Source organism: Lissotriton vulgaris, chromosome 5 (genome assembly GCF_964263255.1).
Source record: "Lissotriton vulgaris chromosome 5, aLisVul1.2, whole genome shotgun sequence".
NCBI lineage: Eukaryota > Metazoa > Chordata > Amphibia > Caudata > Salamandridae > Lissotriton > Lissotriton vulgaris.
This window is the reverse complement of record NC_141693.1, coordinates 1,167,991,427-1,168,001,354: the sequence shown is the minus strand read 5'-3', so window position 1 is coordinate 1,168,001,354 and position 9,928 is coordinate 1,167,991,427.

Sequence of the window (9,928 nt, the reverse complement as noted above, 5' to 3'; positions counted from 1 at the left end):
CCCCGCACCACCCTAGTGACGCCACTGTGGCGTCTTCCCACGGAGCGCGACCTGCGAGCCTGTCGGATCTGCCACCCACGAGAGGCCGCGGCACTGCCTAGGGAAACGGGCCGCGCAAGTACAGGGCCTGGAGGGGAGACCATCCTTTACCTAGGGGGACTGATCGGAGGCGCGTGGCTGCCGCATTCACGGAGGAGCGTCCCCCCCCTGGCAACGTAGAATTGGCCCCAGTCCCTGATGGGCGGGGTAGTGAAACGTCATTAAAATGAATGTGCGCATGCGCATGTGCGCACAAACCTTAATGTGCGCATGCGCATGTGCGCACAAACCGGGGATGCAGTCCCTGATGGGCGGGGTATTGAAACGTCATAAAAATTAATGTGCGCATGCGCACCATTGGTGCGCATGCGCACAATGACAGGGGGTGCGCTCAATCATGGGAGCAGCGGATCATAGAACATGGGCTTGGCATGAAACAGTGTGCACGCCGCTTGAGTGAAATACAGGTTCAAAAAAGACATTGATTAAGCTGTTTGAAGTAAGGAGTGCAACCCATCTTATGTGAATGTTACACAGGGATGTGTGCCATGTTGACTCTTTGTTTAGCTCTGCACCAGGACACTCAGCCTGCAAAGGCAGTGTGTGTGTGTCAGGGTTCAGGGTCCCTTAGGGTGGCACAATACGTGCTGCAGCCATTAGGGGTCCTCTCTGGTCGCAATGCCCTGGGTACTTGGGGCACCATTTACTAGGGGCTGACATGTGGCCAGAGATGCCAATTGGGTTTAGGCTTTAGTACAGTTTTTAGGGAATGAACACCGGCCTTGGGTACCTGATTGGCAGGGACCCACGGCACACCAAGGAAATGTGCACCAGGTATCAGGCAAAAAGTGGGGGGGGGGTACTGCAACAGAAACTCACTTTCTCACACTCTCCCTATGGTAAATTGATGTATGGATTAGTGACTCCATGATTGGCTTGTTTGGTTTACTTGTCAGACCCTAGTACAGTGCACTGAGTGTGCCCAGGGCTTGTAAATCAAATGCAGCTAGTGGGCTTGCAGCACTGGTTGTGCCAAGAAGACCTGCTGGGCAGCTGCTAAAAAGAGGAAGACACCAACTGATTTGGCCCCAGCCCAACTGGCCTGTTGACCCTTGAGCCTGATCCTGCAAAACCCCGGTGTCACCAGTGGTCAGCATCCTCAAAAACCCCGGAGGACCTGACTGCCCTGTGACTCTGACTACCTGGGTCTCCCACGAGCAGTGGTACTGCTCAAAGCAAGTAACAAGCCCTATCATCAGCCCGAACCCCGAACCCTGCACCCTCTGCACCGCCAAGCCTGGCCTGTGCTGGAGTGAATCAAGACCACGAGGACATCCCCCCGGCGATTCTGGCCTGGAATCCAGTGCCCAAGGACCCTCCTCGCCAACCCAGAGGAAGCCTGCAGCCTCAGGACAAAGTACCCCTCCAACCGCGACAAGCAGGGGGTAAGACTTCCCGACCTCAAAAGACACCCCTGAACCCGGCGCCCCATGGCCTCCTGTGCCCAACTCCTGGGTGCCTACTTATCCTCCAAGATCCCAACTTACCCCTCGAAGTGTTGGTCGCTCCAGAAGATCCTCCGTCCCCGAGCCTGCAGCCTTTGTTCCCTTTCCAAGATCTCTATTGAATAACATTGAGCGCCCGATGGCTCAAAAGCACCCTGCACACAGCCGTCCGAGTGCCTCTGGCAGTGCAACTTTTGTCCTATTCTACTTCCCCATTTGCCCTGAGCAAGTGAGCAGGAGCCCATCTCCCACAGCCGCGTGGTCTGCTAGCCAGCAGCCACCAACCGAAGGATAACATTGGGCCTAACTACCTCTGCACCCGGCTGCCCCTGTGCCGCTGAGGGTGTACCAACTCTACCTACCTGACCCTGGGGGACCCCTGAGTCTATGCCCCGAACCTTAACTCTGCCAGTCAAGTACTTACCTAAAAGCCGATGACTCACTTTTCTTCCATAGGCTACCATTGACTGGTTTCACTTGAAATTTCTTCTAAGTGTGAAGTTTTGAAACTTTAAAATATTCATTTAAAATCAGCCGAGTTACGAATTCCGAAGTACTCACCTGTGATCAGGAGAGAAGCCTGTACTGTACGTTTTTGCCCAGTACTGAATCGCAAAAGTAATCATAACCGTGTTTACTAGTAACCTAAATTTCTTCCATAGGAAACCATTGACTGTTTTTCTGTGAAATTTCTTCTAAGTGTGAAGTTTTGAAACCATTGACTGCTCTGTCTATTTTTGCAAGCTACAAATATTCCTTAAAAATCGTACCAACTGGAAGAGCCTAGCGGGCGACCAAGATGGCCGCGTAGGAGTTCGGCTCCGCCGACCTCCCTTCCCAGCCATAACATCCTGCAATTATTCTTGGGCATGAGCCCCGGTACCGGACTCAGGAGATGAGGCGACGCCTCTCGCTGTTGTTCCGGGCCGTCTGCGCTGCCCGGCGGCAGAGTTACATCGTCCGGCGATTTGCGGCCTTTTCGTCTGCTGGAGACGGGGACTCGCCTAAAAGTGGTGGCCGCCGCCGAAATGACAAACATCGGGGGCAGTAGACCGGAAGTCACCGGTCCGGCCCCGTTGTCATCCCAGCGCTCCTGCAATTCTTGACAGGCCCGCGGTGAGTGGGAGAGAGGGGGGGCGGAACTGGAGGGACCCGGGCGCTGGATGTCTCGCCTGCCCGGCCCCGTGAATTAAGGAGTGGTGCCGCCCGGGAAGATGCGGGGTGCCGTGTTCCACTGAGGCGGCAAAAAGGACTGAGCAGCCTGCGGCCCCGGCGATCAGTGGATTGGCGGGGCTGGTCGCGGTGGGACTCCTCTGCCCGCCTTGCACTGCCGTTTTTCAAGGGAGTCAGAATTGGATACAGCTAGTCCAAGATGGAGTGCCCATCATCCGCACTGCGTGGGGGATGGTGCTGGAGGCATATAGGCTTGGCGCACTTTGCCATGCTGTGGTACGCTTCATGGATACTTAAGGAGGCACAGAGGAGATTATACCTATGTAGAGCCGCAACGCGGGTGAAGCTTTTGGAGGACGCACTCATTCTCCGTACCGACTCTGGGGCCTGGGTGGTTTGTCCGGTGGCAGTGGAAGCGGTGGACCCGTGCCACAGTGTGGATTGCTCTCATCTGGGTTGGCTGTGTCTTGCGGCTGGAGGTGTGACTCGGGCCACCTGCCTTGCGGGCAGTGACGTGGACACTAGCGATTGGTGATCTGCTCCCTGTGTGCGTGAACAATTGGTGGCTGTGGGGACCGTCCTGCCTACCTGCTGACCGGGTGACCAGGTGTGGGCTAGTGGAGGCTCCTGGGAGAGCTGAACTGAGGCGCCCGATGTTGGTGTGTGCCAAGGGCACGCGGACGCCCTGTGACCCTGGCCCTAAGTGTGATCCCCTGTTTAGTATCCGGCATTGACAAATAAGGAGGCAAGATGGCGACTAAGACAGACACTGACAGATCCCAGCCCAGGTCCTCCAAGGGGTCCAGAAACATCCAAACCAATAAATTGGATCGATATACCATGCCCAAAGGGTCCCCAGTGGAATTGAAGAAGACCCAGTCGGGGGTAGGGAGGGTGCAACACTCACTCCCACTGAACCAACATTGACGGACCACATGGCAGCCATAAACGGGGTTCAGGCATTTCTGGGCCAAAAGGAGGCCCTGGATAACAAACTCGACATGGTCACGATCGAGGTGGGGCTGATACGGGCGGATATCACGATGGCGAGTGAGAAAGTGAAAACGCTGGAAATCAAGACGGCCAGCCTGATCGACGATGTGACATTGCTGCAACAAGAGGTGTGGGACCTCAAGGCCTCAAGAGTTCTTACGGATCGCAAACTGGACGACTATGAGGGCAGGGCCAAGCGGAACAACATCCGCATTCTTGGGGTGCCCGAGAAATCAGAGGGCCAAACACCGGATCTGTTCGTCGAGGACATTGTCCTCAACCACCTCAAGCCTAAAGGACTAAGTAACTTCTTCTCAATTGAGCGTGCACACAGAGTGCCGGGGGGGGGAAGCCCCTGCCCGGAGCCGCCCCCCCCCGCCCTATGATTGCGAGGGTCCTGAATTTCCGTGACAGGGATGTGATCCAACAGACGTCACGAGCAGGGACCCAACTGAGGTACGAAAACGCAACCCTCTCCTTTTGCCAAACTTCACTCAAATGGTACAGAAACAGCGCTAGAGCTTCTTGTCGGTGAAAAAGAAATTGAGAGACAAGGGACTAAAATACGCCATGATGTTTCCGGCCCAACTCTGGGTGGAACTTAACGGGAAGGCCTGTTTTTTTGATAACCCTGAGGTGGCGTCAGACTGGTTGGAGGGTGTGCACTTGAACGAGGCGGAGAGTCGGGATCGAAGTGAAGCGGATGAACAATCGGACTACGCACAATGCAGACCGCAGGACTTAAGTTGTTGTATTTATTTATAAAGGTATGATAGGGGGGTGGGGTGGGTCTACAACGGTTCTCCTGATTTGACTTGGTAGATTAGAAATTACTGTGGGACGGCCCGGATTGAAGAAGTACTAGTGAGGCTGGGGAGGAGGGGTTGGGTCCTCCTCCATTTTCTACCTTTAGTTAGTTTGTAGACTAGTGTTGGGGCGACAGGCACACTGCTAGTTGGAGATGAGCGTAAGCTATATGCAGGGGTGCAGGGAGGGGGTGGGGCACTGAGAGCTGTTTTTTTTTATTGAGATTGTATTGTGTGCAGCTATATTTGCAATTCGCTTTTATTTTTTTATTGCATTAGGTGACTTAGCTATGATTTACCACTACAATGTCTTCTGGTAGATAGGGATTGGGGATACCCGCGCTCAGTTGGAATGTGAATGGACTCGGGGATAAAATTAAGAGGGGGATGGTTAATCAGTTGGTCAGGAGGCATTCCCCGGATGTGGTGTTGCTGCAGGAGACGCATCTGGTTGCGAACCGTTGCATGGCCTTGCATAAGGGGGGATACAAGCTGGTGGCACATGCCGGATTCACTACGGGGTCAAGGTGGACGGGCATCCTGGTGAAGAACTCCTTTCCACTGATGATCCAGGGCACATGGTCTGACAATTGAGGCAGGTTTCGGGGCTGTGGGAGGGGAGGACTGTTACCTTTATGTCTGTGTATGTTCCGCCGGGCCTGCAGACCGACACCTTCTGAGACTTGTGTGCGATTTTCCTGACTTTGCCTGTGGGGTTATTGGTGATGGGAGGGGACTTCAACGCTGTGATAGATGGTGAGGTGGATAGGCACCCAGCCCGAATCCTGACGCCGTCCCAGTGGTGGCTGCCCGACTTCTTAGAAACAACAGGGCTTACGGATGGGTGGAGATTGGGGAACCCAAGCGGGGTACATTACACACACCCGTCTGCTGCACATCACACACTATCCATAATAGACTATGTGCTAATACCCGCGGCACAGGTGGCATTGGTCCGAGAGGTGCGACATTTCGGTAGGGGTGTCTCTGATCACTCTCCGATCTGGCTCAGGGTGGAGGTTGGGCAGAGCGTTGCAAGCATTTAAGAGACCCCGACACCAAGAAGGAGATTATACAGAGCACAGAAAGTTACTTTCATGAAAATGTGGGAACGGTCAATTCTGCACAGTCCCTGTGGGAGGTGTACAAGACTGTTATTCGAGGGGAAGTCTTATCATTAGTTTCAGGGGAAAGGAGGAAATACCGGGCCGAAGTGCACAGGGTGGAGGTGGAGTTGACTAAGATGGAGATGGCAGTATCCAAGGATGTGACCCTCGAGGGAACACACCGATTGAAACTCATCCAGGATGAATATAAGAGCCTGGCTAGACACAGGGCCAAAGCACAACATGCTGACACCCAGAGCAGGATATATGAACACGGCGACAAAGCTGGGAAATTGATTGCGTGGCTGGAAAAGGGAGAGTGGGCGTCGAGGTTGGTGCCAGAGTTGCAAAAGGGTGATTCGTGTAGGTTGACAGACCCGCAAATGATCGCAGATGAGTTCTCAGATTACTAGAGTTCGGTGTATACATCTGCAGGATTCTATACAGAGGCAGATAGTGCGGCTATGATACACGACATTCGTATGCCTTCACTATCGGAAGATGACAGGAAACACCTAGACTCCCCTCTCACGAATGATAAAGTAGCACAGGCCATTAGGGGTGTCCACTCCGGGAAGGCCTCAGGCCCGAACGGAATCCCCATAGAGCTATATAAACTAAATGCGAATAGGCTAGTTCCGTTCCTTCGCGCCATGTTTGTTGAGAGTAAGGATAGGGGTCAGCTCCCATATGATCAGCGAGTAGCGAATATTGTCGTTATTCATAAAGACAGAAAGCCCAAGACACTGTGCTCCTCTTATCGGCCTATTTCGCTGCTTAATGCTGAGCCTAAGGTGCTAGCGAAGCTACTGGCGACTAGACTAGCCAAGGTCATTACCACCCTGGTCCACCCGGATCAGTCAGGCTTTATGCCGCGTCGGAATACGGCCCTTAATTTACGAAGGCTGCCCGGGATACTAGGCTGTGCCTCTAAGATACACAAGCCGGCGGTGCTGGTGTCATTGTATGCAACTATGGCCTTTGACAGGGTTGAGTGGCCCTACTTATTCGCAGTCCTGGGGAAGATGGGCATTGGCCATGAGTTTATAAACTGGGTCCGTCTTTTATATGCAGGTCCCCTTGCCAGGGTTGTGGTAAACAACCGCAGGTCTGCCGACTTCTCTCTGAGTAGAGGCACACGACAAGGGTGTCCCCTGTCCCCACTTCTTTTTGCCCTGGAACTTGAGCCGTTGGCGGCGTGGGTCCGTTGGGACCGATCGATTAGAGGGCTGCGTTGGACACCAGAATGGGAGGATAAGATTTCGCTTTACGCAGAAAATATTTTGCTCTACCTCACCACTCCTAGGGACTCTCTGAATTGTTTTCTTGATGTCCTAGCTATTTTTGAGAGGTACTCTGGCTTCGCCATTAATTGGTCGAAGTCAGTGCTTTTTGTCCTCAGCGGAGATCCCCCGATTATTCCGAGTTCCTGCCCACTACAAATTGAGCCAGTAGGATTTCGATACCTCGGCATCTATGTGACATTGGATCCGAAGCTGAGATAGGATAATAATCTGGGCGCCCCGCTGGCCAGACTTAGGAAAGATGTGGCGAGGTGGAGGGCGTTGCCGCTCTCCCTTTTGGGTCGGGCGGTGCTATTTAAGATGATGGCCATCCCTCTATTTTTAAAATGCGCTTCAAAACGTAATGGACCCTGTGCCGTCATCTTATTTTAAAGAAATTGAGTCCCTCCAACTGCAGCTTCTTTGGGAGGGCAAACCTCGCATCAACTTCTCTAAACTTACTCTCCCCTGGTACGATGGAGGGATTGGCTTGCTGGACCTGCGGAAGTACTACTGGGCCTCCCAGCTAGCGGCGGTGAACCACGCTGTTTACGGGTCTCCCGCGGACCCCGGATATGCGATGGACCGTGGGCAGGTACCAGGGGGGGAACTTCAAGAGGGCTCTGTATGCCAGGGTTGGCCGATTTCCCCTTGCCGGACCGTCAGCTCACCCAGCACAGGTGTGGAATGCGGCTACTCAACATCTTAAGTGCGATGGAAAACTCACCCTTGCGACCCCGCTGTGGAATTCGGAGAGGTTGGGCAGCCTGTGGAAAACTAAAGGCTTTGACAAATGGGATCTCATTGGGATCTCGCATATCAAGGATATTTGGGGAAAGGACGCGGTCCTTGCGTTTGATGCCCTCCAGGAAAAGTATAATCTACAGGAGAGCGAGCGTTATCGATACCTCCTAGTCAGACATGCCCTACTTGCACATATCCCCAGAGGCACTACACCCCCGGATGCCTCCCCTCTGGAGGACCGAGTGTTGGACGGTCATCTTCCCGAAAAGACTATTTCGTTAATATATAAAAAACTTATCAACAATATGGGGGATCCGCTGGCGACCATTAGGGAGCAGTGGGGCGCTGATGGCTTGGAATTAGATGATGAGGACTGGAGGGAGGCAATTTCCTCCCGAAAGTAGTGGCCATCCAAATGAGACTCAGGCTTGTGCAATTGAAGATTCTCCACCGGTCATACGGGGCCCCGGCTGGTGCACATGGGTCTGGCGAAAAGTGGGGGTGTCGGAGGGGGTGCGGAGAGACTGGAACTTTAATGTATATTTTGGGGCATTGTGCAGAAATACAGGATTATAGGGTTAAAATTCACGACAGGATGCGAGAGGTGTTGGGGGTTGGGATAGCGCTGGAGGCCCAACGATGTCTCCTAAATGTTTGGGAGCCTACGGACCTGAGTGTATATGGGAAACAGTGGGTGACCCTGGCATGTATGATTGCTAAGCTTAACATCGCTCAGATGTGGGGCGCCAGTCAAACGCCCCGGATCGAGAGGTGGATGGAAGACCTGGATTGTGCATGTACAGAGAGAGGTCAGTTTACGTTGCTAGGGGCTGCCACGTGAAGTGGGGGAAGGTTTGGGGAGCCTGGAATAGCTAGCGGGGGATATCTGTGTTCCTGCAGTTGTTCAAGATGTAACAATAGCGTTTGAGTCCCTGTGATCCCTAAATGTTATTCTGTATATATTATTTTGTAGTACAGAAATGTGTATATGACAAATATGGAAGCACCGTATGTCACCTGATGCTTTTTCTTTTGATTTTGTTAATAAAAAGATGTAAAAAAATAAAAAAAATCGTACCAACTACTAAAACGTAATTACTTACCTGTCTTTGGTAGAGAACCCAGTACTAAACCTAGGAGTCCAGTCCTGGATTACAAAAGTAATGAGAACCTACTTTACCTGTAACTTGAATTTCCTGCCATAGGATAACATTGCTAGTTTTTTCACTGAAAAGTTTCCAACTTTTGAAAATACATTTATATTCTTTAAAAATCACAACTGTAACCAAAACGCTTTTACTTAACTGTTTACAGCATAGGTCCAAGGACTGAATCTAGGATCCAGTCCTGGAGTTACAAAAGTAATCTGTAAAGTCATCAGCTGCTTTTATGTACACAAACCCATTGAGCTCAATGTTAAATTGTGTTTAGAATTGAGTTGCCTATTGCAACTACTGTACCTATTGTGGTTACAAAGTCTATTGCCTTTCTGCAAAATAACTACCTGAGATCACTCCTATTGAGAAAAGTATATTTTGATACCTGTTGGTTCTAAAAATAAAACAACTATATCTTTTGATATAAAAACAATTGGCCTGGAGTTCAGTTCTTAAGTGTATGAAACATTTTGCAGACTGAGTGTGTACAACAAATGCTTTACACTGTCCTCTGGTACTGCCTTACTGCTCGACCAAGCTACCACTTTAGAGAGTAAGGTCAGACCTGACTTTAACCTCTGTTATACCTCTGGGGATTGTGGACTCTATACACACTGTACCTTACTTTGGTCCAGTATATATAGAGCCACTTTCTTACAGAGCATATGCACTTTAGCACTGATCAGCAGTGGTAAAGTGCCCAGAGTCATAAAACCAACAAAAACAGGTCAGAGAAAATACAGGAGGAAGGCAAAAAGTCCAGGGATGACCCTGCAAAAAGGGCCAAGTCCAACAGTATATATATTGTCTGTCTGCAGGTTGTTAATGGCATCAGTGCAGCACCAGTACACAGACTATCCAGATGTTTACTCATGCCACATGTTGGCTGATACGTTATAAATTACTTATTGTCCCAATGTGAAGCTTCTGTTGAACACATACAGCCCTAAACCATACTCTGATTGGATGTAATGCCTTTACAACCACAGAGTAACGCATGTTCTGCCATACAGCATCCAGTATGATTGCAACTGCAAGAATAGTGTCAATGTGAGTGAGAATCGGGTGTCTCTATGCAACAGCTGATTCTTAATTCAAATTGCATTATTCTCCTGGATGAAT